Here is a 17928-nt window from a genome sequence, read left to right as displayed (position 1 = left end):
ACATTTCCATCGCTAAACAAAAGGATGCTCTGGAGCAAGCTCTGTGTCCTGCCACTGCTTCTCCCCAGGTTTAGTTTTGGCCAGGTCAGGGTATCGAGCTGTGGGGTCATTCTGGGGTGGAGTTCAGAGCAGTGCCCTCCCCATCAAGCACCTAGGACAGGAGGCTCCTGCCCAGCTCCAGTTTCCTCCCACACCAGCCCCGAGGAGCCCCTCAGGTACTTGAGGGCGTGCAGTGGTGCCAGGCGCAGGGCAGGGGATCCTCCTGTTATCCCAGGCACATGGAGCAGGAGAAGACCCACAAGGAGCTGTGTTCACCAGGAGCTGGAGTGCCAGGACAAGGGGGGATGCATTCCAGCTGAAGGAGGGTAGATTTGGATTGCACATTAGAAAGAAATTCCTCCCTGGGAGGGTGGGCAGGCCCTGGCACAGGGTGCCCAGAGCAGCTGTGGCTGCCCCTGGATCCCTGGCAGTGTCCAAGGCCAGGTTGGGCACTGGGGCTTGGAGCAACCTGGGACAGTGGGAGGTGTCCCTGCCATGGCAGGGGTGGCACTGATACTCTTCCAACCCAAACCATTCTGGGATTCTGGGATTCTATTTATGAATCTCACTATTGGCATCTAATTTCATAACTCTTGACCAATGGTCCGAACTAATTTGCAGTTGTCCTCTTAGGTATTAATGAATTTATAATAGAAGAATAATTTGCCTCTTTATGCCAAAATCAGCATGTTCAGATGGGGGTGGGGAGGCTCTTTTTTCTAAGGAGAAGACAAAGGTGCTTTGTGCCTGATTTGAATTTCAGACAAACATTTAACTGATCACTTTGCTTTCCCAAACGCACAGTGCAGCCTCTAAGAGCAGCTAAATTGCTATAAATTAAAGTTAAATGTCAAAAAGGCAAAGATGTGCAGGAATGCAGGAGACAATCTCGGTGCAATTGGGGTTGTTACTGAGCTGCTTTTATCCACTTTGCTTGCATAGAGTTAAGTGCTCTTCCTGGAAAGGGGAACGTTTTTTCCTTCTATTTTTAAGTAAGTCCCAACCCCCAGTTCCACTGAAATAGGATGTCATAATTTCTCATTTTCAAATATCATCAGAGAAAGAATTGTGATTGTCCACTCATTGTGCTTATCATTTCACTGGAGTTTTGCAGCCTGCTCTCAGCGAAATGCCATCCTTTGGCTGTAGCAGGTATCAGCCTGCTCAGTAAAAGAGAAATTCAGATGCCATTTCTACCTGTGCTGAGTCGTTGGCCTCTGTGGGAGGGGAGTAATGAAATCCCTGCTTCTTCTGGCACTTTAAAATAGAAAATATAAGGGGAAATGCAGTGTGAGATGTGTGACAGATAACAAAACAAGTATCAGTGTTCCAACAGCTGAGTCTCAGCCAGAACAGAATGACTTCAGCAGGGCCAGGCTGCTCTCGTCCTCCCCACTGTGCTCAGGACCCGTCCCCAGCCCCGGCATCCCACAGCACGAGCTGCAGGGTGGCCAGAGGCCCGAGCTGCCTCTGCACAGCCCCAGCAGGGCTGAGGGAGCCCCAGCAGGGCTGAGGGAGCCCTGCCGGCCTCAGCTCCGAGGGCCGGGATCCGAGTGCTGCCCTGGCCCTGCACTCCCCGGCTCTATGAAACCACCTGTGCCTATGGCCCCAGGGGACCTTTTTAAGCCAGTTGTTCTCTCAACACCCTGAGGCCCCCACAGGGAAGGGACTTGCTCTACAGCTCAGTACAGGAGGGTGTGCAGTGCAAAAAAAGCAAAATCTACCCCGTCCGCTTTGGGGTCCAGCTTATTGTCCTAACCCGGGGTGCACTTCTGCAGCAAGGGCACATCTTCAGCCCACACCCAGGAGAGGCATCTCCAGAAACAGGGTGGAATTAGGGTAGATCAAAAGAAGGAGTTTTTTATTATGGGGATGGAAGAACACTGGCACAGGTTGCCCAGAGCAGCTGTGGCTGCCCCATCCCTGGAAACATCCATCAGGCTGGGCTCTGAGCACCCTGGGATAGTGGAAGGTGCCCCTGCCCATGGCAGGGGGTTGGACAGAAGGCTTTTAAAGGTCCCTCCAATCCAAACCATTCCACGATTCTCTGATTCTACTGTCCAGGGCAGGCACTGGTTTTTTGGCATTCCTGTTCAACCAGGCCTAGATTCCCGCATCCCGTGTTTCCAGGAAATGCAGCTTCAGTGTTCTCCAACACCCGTGCAACACTTTTACCTGGTGGGAGCTGGCACAGTTTGGGACATGCAGCACTGGGCTCCGGCAGATGGGTGCCAGGAGAGACCCAGCAGCTCTGAGGGTTCATCCAGAGTCTGGAGGAGGCAGATCAGGACGAAAGGCCCAGAGGGGAACCCATATGAGGGATGGCTGAGGGCACTTGGAATGTTCAGCTGGAGCAGAGGAGACTGAGGGCAGAGCTCAGTGAGGCAGCTCCGATCTTTGTGACAGGGACAGCACCCAGGGAAGGGCTGGAGCTGTGTCAGGGCAGGGTCAGTTTGGATATCAGGGAAGGTTCTTCCCCCAGAGGGTGCTGGGCACTGCCCAGGCTCCCCAGGGAATGGGCACGGCCCCGAGGCTGCCAGAGCTCCAGGAGTGTTTGGGCAGCGCTGCCAGGGGTGCCCAGGGTGGGGCTGTTGGGGGGTCTGGGCAGGGATGGGGGTGGGGCTGGGTGATCCCTGTGGGTCCCTCCCAGCTCAGGATATTCCATGTTTCTATTATTCTATGATCCCTAATGGATCTCTGTATTGGTCCTCAGCAAGTCTGAGAGGATTTAAGTGTCTCCCTTCTGACCACAAGATAGAGGAAGCAGCACCCATGAGCCCTGGTTTTAACCAATATCTTTTATTTCTTCTTTTTCAGTGTAACAGAGACACCCGGAGCTGCAGTGCTGTGCCTTGCTTGGTACCCACACACCAGCAAGGAGCAGGGTTCCTCCTTGTTAGGCAGTGGGACACATCATGTCAGTAAAGATGCTGTTTCTGACTGACATCCCAGCCATGCTGTGCTGAAAGAGTGAACCCTGGAGGAGCAGTGTGTCTTGAGAGCTTTCTGAACCCACAGCTTGCAAGCAGCCCAGAGCCAGGCAGAAGGGTCTGTACAAGATTTCAGGGGGATTCAGGAGCTTTCCTGGGTGCAGGAGCCCTCATTTCCTAGAGAACAGACAGCAGCTGCGTTTGAGGTCTCGTGTGGGTCCAGTCCAGGCAGCGGCAGTGGGAGTCCCCTGTCAGTGACCTTGTCACTGCTGCTGAGGCTGCCAAGAGCCCTGAGCCTCGTGCTGCCAGATTTACAGCTATAACCTGGGGAGTCACACAGGACTGGTTGTTTTTGGCAGGTTTTTGAAACCCCAGGAAGGACAAAAGCTGTGGACTGGAGCCCTGTGTGGTGTGAGGTCTCCTCTGGCTCTGGGACAGCACAAATCTTGGAAGGGATAAAAGCTTCCTGCCAGGGTCTCAGGGTGAGCCAACATGGGTGGGAGGATTCCTCTCCAGTGAGAATCCTGGATCTCACAGCTGAGACTCTCATCTGATGGGTCTGTCTACATAAATTTTTGGTGAAGGACGTGTTTATTTTTCCAGGCTGGATTCCTAAGGAAATCAGCCCTTTTTGCAACTGAAATATCTGCTTGTCTTAGTCCACATTCATAACTTTTGAACCTGCTGACGAATTTCAGACAATTGTTGTGTCTCAAAGACCTTCACCTTCTACGATGTTTATGAAGAAATGTACCTGGGTTAAACACACTCTGGTGCTGCCACTGGGCACCACTGACACGAGCCTGGCTCCATCCTCTTTGTCCCCACCCCTCAGGGGTTTATGGACACCAACATGAGCCCAAGAACCTCCCCAGGCTGGGCAGTCCCAGCTCCCTCAGCCTTTCCCCAGAGCAGAGCTGCTCCAGCCCCTTGACTGTCCCTGGGGCTCTGCAGCCTCTCCCAAGGAAGCACCTTTGCCTCAGTTTCTCCCTTTGGCTGCACTTGCACATCCTTTTCCTTTGATGTAAGGGCTTAAATGAACCCTTTGGATGAGTCAGAAAGCCTCCTGTCCTCCCAAAGTAGCCAGGAACAAATTGCTGCTCCCAAACTTCACGTTCTCCCTGGCAGTGGTGACGTCTGTGCCATCCCCAGAAGGAGGAGGGGATGTACTGGGTTCCTTGGGCAATCCCAAACCCAAAGGCACAACACAACTCTCCAGAGGGGACCAGAAGCTTTCCTTTATGCTTCCCACAGGCTCGTTTGAAGTGTTCGGGGTCCCTGTTCCAACCCAAAATTGAACCTTTAAAAAAAACCACCAAGGAAGTAAATAACCTTCCTTGCCCTATTCTCTCTCCTTCTTCGGTGCCTCAGTTGCCTCCCAGCGCCTTTAGTCATGGCTCAGGATGTGCCCCAAGTCCAGTCTGGAGATATGTTTCACAATGCTGCCTCCAGGACCTGTGTTTTTCCTCCAGGAAAAGGTGGGGGTGGAAGTGTGGGGTTTTTGGTTTCCCACTGAGGCCATGGACTGTGTACAAGCATCTGCCCTGGGCTGGTCCAGCTCCCTGCACCAGCCCTGCCCAAGCTCTCTGCATCCTCGGGGGCCTCAGAGCTCCCTGTGCAGCAGCCAAAAGGAAAACAATGCAGAGAAAATTTGCTCCTGTGCAGCAGCAGCAGAAGGTTGATTTATGACCCATTCACCCATGACATGAAGACTCACGAAGTTTAGAAATCACTGGCCTGAGAGTTTTAGAGGCAGAGGAGGTGGGGACTGCATCCAGCTCACAAAGAGACAAAAACAAAGACAAGGACCCTGCTAACTCTGTGAGCAGCCGAGCCTGGGGAGTCCCTGCAGGGTTATTCTTGTCAGCTCTTCTCTCCTGACCTGGCAGAGTCGTGTGCTGCTTTCAGCACTTTGAACCGTCACATTTTTCATTTCAGAATTTCCATTTTTGCTTTTAACTGGTTCTTCCAGAAACAAAAATAAATACTGTTCCCCCTATATATACATATATATAAAAATATATGCACTCACACACACATATATGTTACACCTCATAAAATTCCCAGAGAAGCCACCAGCAGGATTGATTAAAACAGGCAATTTCGTAGCAAGCTGCAAAGTTCTTCCCTGAATCAGTGAGTCATGATGCCCTATAAAGCACACACTAAAACGTCATAATGACCTACCGCCATTATTTCTTCCTTAAATCTTCCCGGTGAGAGGAACAGGAGAGTGCAGAGGGCGGGCAGGAGGGGCTGAGCAGAGCCTGGGGCTGCGGTGAGCGCACGTGGGGAGAGAAGGCTTTGCCTGCTCACAACCTGATGGCTTGGGGTCAAGGGGTCAAGGAGAAGGCAGGACGTCTGTCCGTGGGGTCAGAAATGCCCAGGTCACTCGTTTACGTTTCTAGGAACAGAACAATTTGGATCTCAGCAGCATTTGACATTCAGCTCATCATTTAATTGGGCCAGAGAGGAGGAGGTGTCGATGGGTGAGAGCAGGACATGGCCCAGCCCAGAACCCCCCAGCCCTGGGCTGATCCCAGCAGGAAAGGTGGGAATTCTGTTCCTGGGCCCCCTCAGGTGAGAGCCCACCTGCAGAGCTGCCCCAGCCCTGGGGCCAAGAGCAGAAGGACGTGGAGCTGCTGGAGAGAGCCCAGAGGAGGCCCCGGAGCTGCTCCAGGGCTGGAGCCCCTCTGCTCTGGATCAGGCTGGGAGAGATGGGAATGTTGCCCTGGAGAAGGGAAGGAGGCAGGGAGAGCTGCGAGCCCCTTGCAGGGCCTCAAGGGGCTCCAGGAGAGCTGCAGAGGGACTGGGGCCAAGGCCTGGAGGGACAGGAGGCAGGGAATGGCTTCCCAGTGGGAAAGGGGAGCTTGGGCTGGGATGTAGGGAAGGAATTGCTGGCTGGGAGGGTGGGCAGGGGCTGGGCTGGAATTGCCAGAGCAGCTGGGGCTGCCCCTGGATCCCTGGGAATGTCCAAGGCCAGGCTGGACACTGGGGCTTGGAGCAGCCTGGGGTGGTGGGAGCTGTCCCTGCCCATGGCAGGGGTGGAATGAGATGAGCTTTGAAGTCCGGTCCAACCCAAACCATGCCATAATTCCATGGTTCAGACTAGGAAAGAGACAAGTGAGGAGAGATAATCAATTCCCATCTAACCCTGCCTGCTGGCAGTGGGAAACCATTGCCCCTCGTGCTGCCACTCCAGGCCCTCCTCCAGAGTCAGAATCCCCCTTTCCTGCTGCCCACACGGGGGGACCAGCCCACCCCCAGTTTGTTATTTCAGCACTGAGTTCCAGCGGGCTCTCGCGGGTCCCACAGCACTGACCTGAGTGATCATGCCAAGGCAGCCCTGGCAGCTCTGCAGGAATCAGAGAAACCCTGTTTCTGGATTATCAGGAGATGCTTTGTGGATGCACTCATTGTTATTGACAGCTGCTGGATCAATTCCTGGGGCCTGTGTAGGTTTTTATGAGCAGACACAGCAAATTTAGTTGGATTGACACTGTGGATGTGTGGAGCGATGCTGTAGCATAAATGTCATTGAAATGAGACACAAGGACACCGAGGAAGATGAAAGCCTTGTGATATGGAAGATGAATAGCATCCAGACAATTTATTTTTTTAACTTAATTTTTGGTGTCCAGATCCAGTTATTGACTTCTCAGCATGAGAGAGCAGATTGAAGCCCGTGACGTGAAGGTACTCGTGATGCTGCGAGTTAAATGCATTTGTGAGTGTTTGCAGGACTAAAGACTCAAGTAGCACAAGAAATTTAGGAATTCAAATACAATAATAAAAAAAATTACTTTCAAGTCTTTTTTCCCCCTGCAAGTAAGAGGCTCTACTGGTTTGTTTGTCTTATTTTTGATCAAACTCTGGTTTTGTTGTCAGCATTGCTGAACGTCTTGAATTTCCTTTGATGGGATTGAAAAGCTATTTCCAAAAGAAAAAAAAGACAGAAAAACTTTCCAATGCTGCCTTCTTTTTTTTCTGACTTAATTACACAGTAAACAAAGCAGATTTATTTCTGTGCACACCTGTATTATTTCTGAAGAGCTGTTGAGCATCTGTGAAATGAACAGATTGTCTCCTCTTTTTGAATAAAAAAGCCCCAAACCAGAACTCGAAGGGCTCGAGGCTCCTCTGTGTCATCACCCACAACACAGCAGCTCCACTTTCAACTCCAACAGCTCTTCAAACCTCTTCTCCAGGGGCAGGAATGGCAACAGGAAATGTGAGCTGGAATGAGTCTGTGTCTCAGGGCTTTTAATTATGGTAATCAGTAGTGCTCGAAATGGGGGAGCTTGGGGAGCTTGAGTAGCTTCTCTGCTGTCTGATGGGGTTTCGTAGATCAGAGTCACAGAATCCCAGGCTGGGTCAGGTCAGATGGGACCACAGTGGTCCCCTGGTGCCACTCCCTGCCCCAGCAGGGCCATCCCAGAGCACAGGGCACAGGGTTGTGCCCACACAGCTCTGCAATATCCCCGGGGAGGAGACCCCAGAGCCTCTCTGGGCTCTGTTCCAGCCCGGGCCCTGCCCAGGGCAGCAGTTCTGCCTCCTGGGCGGGGGAATTGCCGGGCTCAGGCCCTGCCCGGTGCTCTGGGGCCACTGCGGGGCCTTGGAGCCCTCCCTGCAGCCAGGGACACCCAGGGACACCCAGGGCCACCCAGGGCCACCCAGGGCTGAGGGCCCCTCGAGGATGGGGCTCCTCTCGAGGCTGAGCAGCCCCAGCTGCCTCAGCCTTTCCTCACGCAGAGGATGAACCTCTGGGCTTCAGTAATTAAAAGGCTTTCTGCTGCCCAGCTGTGTGTTTTCATTAAGTCCAAATGAGTTTAATGCATTCACAGTTTAACATATTGAAGATGCTCCCTTTGGTTGAAATTATCAAATTATCAAAAGCTACTGTCCAAGGAAAAGATGGGCAGACAGACACAGAGAGGAATGGAGACAGCACAGCTGCCTGAGCTAAATATCTTCAGGAAAGCAGGTCCAGAACAGGGGAATGCTGCTCCTCTGGGGGTTGTGGACTTGGACCTAATCTCCACAGTCAGATCCCAAACTGCAGAACAGGGACCCCAACTTCCCTGTCACAGCAAAGAGCTACATCAGCATCCACATGGAATCACAGAAACATGGAATGGTTTGGGCTGGAAGGGACCTTAAGGCCCATCCAGAGCCACCCCTGCCATGGGCAGGATCACCTTCCACTGTCCCACGGTGCTGCAAGTCCCAGTGTCCAATCTGGCCTTGGACACTGCCAGGGACAGGGAGAACATCCATGACAAAATCTTTTCCAGCCCCTCCCTAACACTCTCACCAAACACAATCAACTGTCCACTTTGTCTGGCTGATGATGAAGCTCATCACAATGGGGATTTACAGCACAGGAGCTCTTTAGGGTGATGAATTTGTCCACTACAGTTTGGGTCAAGCATTTTTTAACTTTTGCACCAGCAAAAGACTCTCTACAGCTTTATTGTCCCTTTATCCCCATCAGAGCTGCTGATTATGTGAAGAAAAGCACTTTACGTGGACTGGTCCCAGGTCAGTCTGTGCAGTTTGCTCCTCCACAAAGGCAGATTCGTGGGTGCTGGAGGATGAGCCAGGAATCCAGCAAAGAGTTAAAGGACATGAAAGCCCTTCCAGAAGCAGCTTAGTGCACACAGGCAGAGCAATTGGGAAGCGAGCACATTACTGCCTGAGTGAGTGACCTGGAACGTCATCATGACACATCACTATTGTTCCCTCACAGAATATTTCCTTTGGGAGCAAAATGAGTGAGGAACGAGTTCCCAAATGATTGCTAACAAGAAAAAAAAAAAAAAGAAAAAGAATTGGGGAAGGGGGGAATAAAGAGGAGAAAAGAGCCCAGAAAGGCTTCATAGGCTAAGAGCAAATTACTCTGCAATTCAGCGAGTGATTTCATGGACATGCTGCAGGGATAATGCATTCTGAGTGGCTAGAATTTCATTTAATTCCACTTCATTGTTGAGCATCTTTTCCAGTGGTTTTATGACTGAACACTCTGTGCCCATTTTCCTTGTTCTTAATCTGGCTTTTTGACAGTCAGGCTGGATATACCGTGTTCGTGTTTGTTTGTGTGACGCCTCTTATGTCCTGAGACAGAAGCACTAAAAGAAAATGTTCACAAATGAACCTTAATTTTTCTCCAATTGCTGTTCAGGCTGGTGACTGAAGGTCTTTGTCTCTGCTGTGCACCCAGGGTAACACAGGCTGTCAATCACTCATGGATCAATTATTGATGCATCAATCGGTTTTTCTACCTTGCAGAAATCCCTGCAACTGCCTCCAATGACCGAGGAGGCACAAAGCCCTGAGAATCTCAGCTCAATGGCATCTGCACTGCTCCAGAAGGAACTCTGGGACAGGCCTGTGTGAAAATCAGGAGGATATCTTGGTTTTCTGTAGCTTCCTCTTGAAGCCAGCAGAAACCTCAAGTACTCTGAGCAGATTAACAGAGTTATTGAATGGTTTGGGTTGGAAAGGATCTTAAAAATTGTCTTGTTCCCCCACCACGGGCAGGGACAGCTCCCACTGTCCCAGGCTGCTCCCAGCCCCAGTGTCCAGCCTGGCCTTGGGCACTGCCAGGGATCCAGGGGCTGTGAGCACCCTGTGCCAGGGCCTGCCCACCCCCCCAGGGAGGAATTGCTGCCCAATATCCCATTTAACCCTGTTCCCTGGCAGCTTGAATCCATTCCCCCTTGTCCTGTCACTCCAGGCCCTTGTAAGGAGTGTAATTTTCTGGAGTCCTGGACCATTTGTATTTGCCATAGTGCCACCAGCTGGAAAAATCAAATTATTCCGTTTTTGTAGCCTTTTTGTTTTATTCTCTTGTCTTTCTGTGGTGGCTGGATCAACCTGGTTTCCTTGGCGATAGCAATGTGACAGCAAAATTGTCCCAAGTTTTTTTTCTCAGGAATAGTTCCATCCTTGGAAGGTCCTTTTCTTACAGAGAAAGACAGGGAGCTTCTCGGAACATGTTAATTCCTCTTTGCTTCCCAAAAAGTCATCTTTGGAAATCAAACTAACCCTCTTCCTTTGGCTGCGAGCTGCCCATGCTGGGGGAGCTGTGGCTGGAGAGCAACGGTGGCATCCCAGTGTTGCTGTCCCTCCAGGAGTGAGTGGCCACGGAGGCAGGACAATGCTCAGATCTGGCTGGATGAGAGATTTTTCCTGCAATTGGGGATAATTGAGTGTTTTCTTGTGCAGCCCCATCTGCCCGTGGCCACTGTCTGTTCTCTCCTGCTTTATAATTAGCTCTTGCACTGTTGCAAGGACTGATTTGTCATTCTGTCTTTGTACAATTTCCAGCACAGCGGAGCACTGATACAAAGCCCATTTCCATGTACAACCACTATTTGCAGATCGAGTAAAAGGACAGCCTGACCTAAAATCCCATTTTGGCCCCGTGGTAAAACGAAGGCAACAATTACAAATGAAAGGACAATAGAGGAAGAACAGAACTGGGAAGACAGTAATTAGCAAAAATGAGAAGCTGTGAAATTCAAATAGTTTCCTCGGAAAACTAAAGACATTAAGGAAAGTCCCAGGAATAAAGAATTGTAGAGTGTGTTAGAACCACGAGGGATCTCAACAATGACATTTGGCTCTTTGCTGGTGGAGGAGAGGAAAGTAATAACCTGTTCTCCAGCCCTCAAAATGTTCTCACCTTCCTCTCCTAGTTTTAAAATTAAAAGAAGAATTACTTGTATTTCATGAATATGATTAGGAATAATTACCAAGGAAGATATTAAGAAAATACTAGGAATGAGTTTGTTTAAAAATTATTAGGTCATTTTAATGCATTTACAGTGTCGGCTGAGGGGGCATCTGCACAGGAATGTAGGAAAACCCTGCATGGCTTAACGTGAGCTTTTACTCCGAGTAAATAAATTGCTGGCCATGACAGGGACAGGAAGGATTTTGAACAGACAATTTCAAAGCTCCCCGTAGAGATTTCAGGAATGCAGACTGTGCTAGGGAATAGGGCTAAGGGGTCTTGGTAAGCAAGCAGAGCACCAGAAATTCCACTGTGGGGCTGCAGCAAAGACATCAACAGAGACCCTGGAGAAAACGAGAAGGGAGTTGGAATTAGGAAAGGAGAAACATTTTCTGCTTCAATGAGAGACACCAGTGAGGCTGAGATGAGTAAACCAGCCAGTTGGCTGCTGTCAGTTTTAAAAAGGAGTTTGGGAAAGGATTGGAAGAGAGTCCAAAAAAAAAGGTGTAAGAAAAACTACTGGAGATCTGGAGTAAGTGCCTTGCACTGAGACTTTCACAATCCAATCTGCTTAGTTTATTAAAAAAAAAAGAAAGGGAAGATGGAGAGGTGACTAATTTGATTAAGGTGTGTAAGTACTTTCATAGGGAGAAAATTGTGGTTAGCAAAGTAGTCTTTAATCTTGTGGAGAAAGGAATATTTATGACTGGAAGTGGAATCCTGACATATTCAAATAGAAATAATTTTAACAGAGTGATGGACCAGGTGAAGGCAGTGCCATGGAAAGTGCTGTGTCTCTCTGCTGCTGAAGGCTTTCAAATCAGGACTGAATTTCTTCCTCAAAGAGTCACTTTCGATTTCAGCCTCTCAATCTATTGCTAACCAGCTAAATTCAGTAACAAATTAGAGGTCAGATGAAATGGTCAGCAGTGTCTCATAGCCTGGAAGCTGCTGCATCACCAGCACAATGCTCCAAGGTTTGGCTGTTTCATGGAATTTTTAGGTGTCAGGATTCAGTTCAGCTGCTCCTCTCCTAGGCACCCTCTCTGACCTCTGGGTGTCACATCCAACAGCTCGGACAGAGCAGTGGCCATCTCATCTTAGGGAACTGGGATTGTTCAGCCTGGGGAAGAGAAGGCTTTGGGGTGACCTTATTGCAGCCTCTCAGTACCTGAAGAGGAGCTATGAGAGAGGCAGAGAGACACTTTGGGCAAGGTCGTATAGTGACAGGACAGGGGGGAATTGCTTCAAGGTGACAGAGAGAAGCTTTAGATGGGATATTGGGGAGAAATTCCTCCCTGAGAGGGTGGGGAGGTGGCACAGGGTGCCCAGAGCAGCTGTGGCTGCCCCTGGATCCCTGGCAGTGTCCAAGGCCAGGTTGGACACTGGGGCTTGGAGCAGCCTGGGACAGTGGGAGGTGTCCCTGCCATGGCAGGGGTGGCACTGGATGATACGTAATGTCCCTTCCAACCCAAATCATTCTCTGATTCACTGATAAAAAACAACCTCACAAGGTGCATTAAGGAGTCTGGCTCGCCTCATCCAGCGAGGCCTTCATCAATCCTGGGGCTTAGGGGAGAGCCCGGGAGGATTTTCACTCCCTGAAATGGCTTTGCTGGAAGGGCACCCAGATGGCAGCTTTCCCAGGACATCGATTCTGGGTCGGTGAGAGCACATCTGCCCCTGGGGCTGTGGCTCCGAGAGCTGCCACAGACCAGGGTGGGGGTGTGAAGGTCGTAAAGGGGAAAGGCAGGAGTGGAAAACTGTTCCTGCCCAGCTGGCAGAGCTTGGAGGAGGTGTCCAAGCAAGTGGCAGTCAAAGGACACTCTGTGTGCCTCCCTGCACTCCAGGGAGAGCCCTCGGAGCGTCGGCCTTGCCCCACCCGCGGCCAGCCGGGCGCTCCCCCAGCCCCTCCGTGCCCCGCTCCGGAACCCCGGAGCCCCCGAGCACTCAGCTCCTGCCCCTTCAGAAAACGCTGGGGAGGCCTCTGGGGAGCGTCACCCCAGCTGAGGCCAAGGAGGCTGAATTCCAGCACGAGGGAGAGCCGAGCTGCCAGCTGGGACCTGGAGCTTGCTGCATCCACGATGTGAGTGTCGTCTCACTGAAGCAGAAAATAGGAACGTGTTGAGCCATCACGCAGCCTCCTGCAAAGATTGAAGTGCTACCAGGGGTTGCTATTTGTGTGCATCTCCTCATTTCCTAATTACCGTGTTTCCCCCCAGCCCTTGCAACAATAAATAAATAAATACATACATACCTACACGTTCCCATCCCTGGAATAAGAGCTGGAGCGTCTCTAGCCCACAGCCCTTCTCTGGAATTCACAAGTCTTGGGCTGGCACGAGTGACCATAGTTTGAATTAAAAAGATGTAAAGGGAATTTAAAATCACTGGGCCAGATCATCAGCTGCTGCGAGTCAGTGAAGACCAGTTGAAACCAACAGAACCACCATTATTTGGATTAAGCAGTGAGATCTGACTGTATGCAAAGGAAGTGAGGCTCAACCTCACTCGTACCTCCAAGCTCTCACTGTCTGCTGTCCTCTGCAGTAAGAGAGGTTAATTATCATCATCTAGAAGCACCAGAGTGAAATTAAGTAAAGGAGAATTTAGGAGGCATGTCAGGAAGCATTGCCCCGCTGTAGCTCTGCTAGCACAGCATATTCTCCCAAGGAGAGGGAGGGATGGCTGATCACCTGTGCCAGTGAAACTTGGGGTGCCCAAAGTGCTGGGAAAGATGCTGCAAGGAGCAGCACCCCTCCAGCCTAGGAAGGAGATGTGATATCTAGATGAGCTGCTCCAGTTCTTTGATCCCCTGTTTCTGAGTGATCACATTTCCCAGTGGGAGTGCTGAACAGGGCACGGGCTATCTGAATTATTATCCAAGCAAACACTCTCATTCTCAAAATCTGGGAAGTTTTCCAGCTTAATTAACATTAACATTTGTTTTCACTAAGCCGTCTGTCAATGTGCCACCAGAAGCACTAAATATGAGCTCTGAGCACACACACGGGTAGGTAGCAATTCAGGTGGAGCACGGAGCTTTATTTCCCAGCTTTGTTCCTTACAAGGTTCGTTATTCCTCGGCTCTGTAAATCATCCCCTCCTCGAACTGCAGCAGCCTCTCCCTTGACACACACGGTCTCATTGAAAGCTAATGACCAAACATCCTGTAACATCCTCGCCTCAGCTGTACCCAGACACGAGCCCTGATTGCCTTTTGCTGGTGCAGATGTTGGCTGGAAAGGGAAGGCAAAAAGAAGATGGATTTCAAGTGGCATTCTGTCCCAGTTCTCCTCCCAGGTCTGTTTAGATGCAGCTTTCTTATATATCACAGAATCCCAGAATGGCTTGGGTTAGGAGGAATTTTAAAGCCCATCCAGTGCCACCCCATCCACGGGCAGGGACACCTCCCACTGTCCCAGGCTGCTCTGAGCTGTCCAGCCTGGCCTTGGGCACTGCCAGGGATGCAGGGGCAGCCACAGCTGCTCTGGGCACCCTGTGCCAGGGCCTCACCATCCTGTGCAGTGAATGCAAAGGGATTAACTCTTCATCTTCTTGGGGTCCTTTCCCTGTGGTCACCTTGTGGCTTTGGTGACAATCAGTTCTCAAAGGATGGTGAGACAGTGATTGAATCCACTGCAGAAGGTGGCTGAGGTTGGCCAGGTTGAGAAACAGGGATGCAAAGTGGGACAGGTCTCACTCGTGGAAGGTGACACCAGGACCTCCAGTGCTGGCACAACCACACCCCCACCCTCAGAGCTGACACCAGCTGCACATCCTCTGGGCGATTTCCTGCATCCCCTGTGAGAGCAGCTTTAACCTTGTCCGACTGACACACGCCAGCACCAATCTGGACAGCCTTCAAATGTCGTGGCTGGGTGGGGCTCTGAGCAGCCTGGACTGGTGGAAGGTGTCCCTGCTCACGGCAGGGGCTGGAACTGGATGGGCTTTAAGGTCCCTCCCAACCCAAACCATTCTGTGACTCTGTGATTCTGTTCTTCCCTGGAGGAGCTGCTGCTGGGGAAGCTGTATGAGACAAACGGGTTCTTCCTCATCTCTCAGCTTGCTCCATCTTCTCTTTGCTCTGTTTAAAATTTGTTGTGTCCCCAGCAACAAATAGGGCCTTTCTCATTCCTGGGTGCATGGCCTGAATCCTGGACCAGTCCTGATCCCCACCCCGATTCACCCAATCCCAGCATGGCTTCTCCCAAGTAGAGAGAAACCTCCCACAAACATTGCCAGAGGTTTGGCACAGGATTTCAAGGACAGTTCCTCTACTTCCTCAGGGTCAACCTCTCCCTTCTGCTTGAACCTACCACGTGGAAAAGGCCACGATGGCTTGGTCCCATCCATGGCTGTGCCAGGACATGGCAGAGTAAAGAGCTCAGCTACAGCCCCCAGGTGCACTGCCTCGGGTTGTGTGTCTCACCCGGGCCAGGGCGAGCGGTTTGTCACAGACATTGTGCAGACTGCGAGCTCTGAGTGCTGCCCTGCTTCTGTGGGGACGAGATGGCTCCTCTCGAGATCCTGCGCCTGCTGCTGGGCTGGAAGTGGAGCTGCCCCTCCATCCTCTGCTTGGCAACAGAAGGAAAGGTTGGCATGGCAACTTCTTCTGACGTGGGAAAGGTTGTTAGAAAGGGACTGAGATCAGCTGTTGTCTTGTCCACTGAGAGAGGGACAAGAAGGAACACAGCTTAATTTGAATTAAAAAAACCCCTCGGGGCTGTGAATATTCCATATTCCACAGTGAAATGTTGCACCCGGCTGGCGGGGGAGGCCACGGTGTCTCCTCACTGAACGTTTATGTGTGGGCAGGATAAAGCTGCCAGGGCTGGTCTAGATTCACTCAACCCCTACAGTGCTGAGCCTTGAGCGGGGCCTTGTCTTGATGCTATTTCAGCTTCAAGGGCTCCTCAGGACCTTGAGCTCTTCTCTGTTTTCATTAACACACAAGAATCTCTCTGTTTCCCAGTTGCTCCCTGGCTCTGCCACGCTGCATCAGAGGCCATCAAATCTCTGCACTCACACGTCTCGCACCCTGCTGTAGCACCGTGCCCTGTATCATTGCCCCATTTCTACCTTCGTTCTTCCAATTCCCAAGGAACAACTAAACTATTCCCAGTCTTCCTAGCTGAGTTCACTTCATTCCATGGAATCACAGAATCACAGAACCATAGAATCACAGAGTCACAGAATGGTTTGGGTTGGAAGGGACCTCAGGGATCATCCAGTTCCAACCCCCCGCCATGTCCACTAGGTCAGGAGTTTACCAACTCCTAAACCGAACCAGGACCCATCTCTCTTGCACCCAATCTGTCAGTCTTTCTCCTTCTCCTCTTACAGGACATCCTGCAATTACCAACCTGAACTACACTGGCAGGCTGCTTTGGAACTTGAAATATTTCCACGTCACGGTTCCAAATTCTGAATTAGAAATGGATCTTTGGAGGGTCCAAGTGGGGCAAGATAAGAGATGACAGCTGAAGGATCCCACCCTAAGTGAATACATACTGATGGATGGGATTCCTAGGGAATTTTAACTCTTATCAATCAGTTTGAAACCTCTGTGGGTTCTCAACCAACCTTGCCTCTGTCTTCCAGCTAAAATATCTGGACTGAGCAGCAATTATCCAGAAAACGAGGGATCATCTCCCTGCAGCTGCAGAGCACCCTCGGTGTTGAATGCATTCCAAATGGACACAAAAAAATGTGGGAAACCACTCAGGGACACTCTGGCAACTGAATTCACCCCAGCACAGGCCTCCCCTTGCCCTGTTCTGCAAGCTGGGCTCTGTACAAAACTGAACCGTCCCATTAATTTGGAAAATGTCCCCTTAAACTGGGATTTTCTGGAGAATACATCTGTGGTCCTTTGCAACTGTTCTCAGACACTCCACGTCTTTCCCTAGTCCATTGTTACACCTGTTCTTAGCCCATTTGGGGCTCCCTGGGTGAGGCAGGGTCTGATGTGCTGGCTCTGAAAGCAGAAGTTCTGAGAGATCTCAGCCTGTCCTTGGCCACAGGGACACTCGAGGTCCAACAGAATGGAGAACAACAGACTTTGGGATGGAATTCCTTAGGACACCCTGGTGGGGCAAGGAGGAACCTCAGACTGAAAACATCAGACCAGGAGGAGAAATAGGAAAAATAACCACAAAGAATTTCCCCTGGAGGTTTAGACTTTAACAAGCGCAAAGCTGGGAGCAATCGTTTCCAGTAGGACCCAGAAAGGATCAAGATGGTGCTTCCTATGGGTAAGGAGGGCAGAATTCATGGAATCATGGAATGGTCCGGGTTGGGAGCGACCTTAAAAATCATCTAGTTCCAACCCCTGCCAATCCAATTTATTCTTTAACTTTTCCTGGTTAAAAAACTAAAACAAAACCCACAAAACCACAAGGCAGAATCTCGGTCTCTCCACAAAATAAATAATAGAAACAAACAAACCTCAAACCTTTCTGACCCCAGCACAGAATCTCAGCCTGCTATAAACACTGCTGGACTTAAATATCGAGAATATTCAGTGCATCAACAACAAAATATAATCCATGTTATTTCATCTGACAATGCACAGAGGACGAAAATAGAAAGGCCCGCTCCATTAAGCTTTGCATCTCCAACTGCACTGAAATTATAATCAACAGCTTCTTCAGGGCAAGGGGAGAGAAAACAAAGGAAGGCAGAAGGAAGAAAAATACATGGAGGGATTTTTTTCCCCATGGCCCTTAGAAAAATACAGTTCCAGCCCTTTTCTGCCTCCCTGGACAAGGGGCTTTGCTGCATTCTGGGGTCTTGACCAAACCCTCTCATTTTCCAGCACTGCACATGGAGCTGCAAGCCAGGAGCAGGAATCCATCAGCAGCATCCACACAGCTCCCTCTGATCCCCTCCCTCCTTCCCTGCCCTGTCCCAGCTTCCTGGGGTCAGACAAGCCCCAGGGAGAGCCTGGACTGAATCCTACACAGGGCCATCCGTGGGTCAGGAAGGTTCAGAGTGGGAGGTGTTAGGACAGGTTTAGGGTGGAGGGCCCTGACCTCCAGCCCCGATCTCTGTGCTGCCCATTCGGGTCTCTCCTCTCTTGTTCTGAGGCCACAGTAAGATGTCACTGGTCTCTTTTGGTGGCTTTCCAGTGACATTTTCCAATAGACACTGGAATAACATACAGAATATTTCCATCTTCTTCTATTTTTATTTTTTTTTTACTAGCCAGAAATGGTT

This window comes from Coloeus monedula, assembly GCF_965178545.1.
Source record: "Coloeus monedula genome assembly, chromosome: 5".
In the NCBI taxonomy this organism is placed as follows: Eukaryota; Metazoa; Chordata; class Aves; order Passeriformes; family Corvidae; genus Coloeus; species Coloeus monedula.
This window is presented reverse-complemented; position numbering follows the sequence as displayed.